Here is a 355-nt window from a genome sequence, read left to right on the forward strand (position 1 = left end):
TTCAGATTTGAAAACAAACTTCAGTCCAAACCTTCTCAGTGACCACACTGCCATTGACACCAGCATTTTTCGCAATCAGTTTAAGAGGATAGCTCAAGGATTTCCTCACAATTTCAGCACCGACCTTGAAAAGGCAAACAGAAAATTAGTTCATTTTCATGGAAGAAACCAGCTCTATGAACCAAGGATAACATTCAAATGTCAAAACTTCTAGAAAGAAAATCTCATTTGCCTTTTCCATACCTTCTGTTCATCATTCTCAAGGGTTTCTTTAATGGCATCAACTTTTGATGCAAGCCTTAGAAGGGTACAACCACCACCGACAACAATACCTTCCTCCACAGCGGCCTGTCCA

General features: G+C 40.3%; 1 long non-coding RNA gene across 1 annotated transcript; it reads right to left on the reverse strand.

Annotated features, from left to right (window-relative positions):
- Window positions 1–71: 71 nt before the first annotated feature.
- LOC123172067 (uncharacterized) lies at window positions 72–355 on the reverse strand. Its single transcript, XR_006485461.1, has 2 exons — window positions 244–355; window positions 72–124 (listed from the first exon to the last, which is right to left on the reverse strand). It is a non-coding gene; the product is annotated as an uncharacterized lncRNA (long non-coding RNA).

This window comes from Triticum aestivum, unplaced genomic scaffold, assembly GCF_018294505.1.
Source record: "Triticum aestivum cultivar Chinese Spring unplaced genomic scaffold, IWGSC CS RefSeq v2.1 scaffold6B_scf_2973, whole genome shotgun sequence".
Classification (NCBI taxonomy): Eukaryota; Viridiplantae; Streptophyta; class Magnoliopsida; order Poales; family Poaceae; genus Triticum; species Triticum aestivum.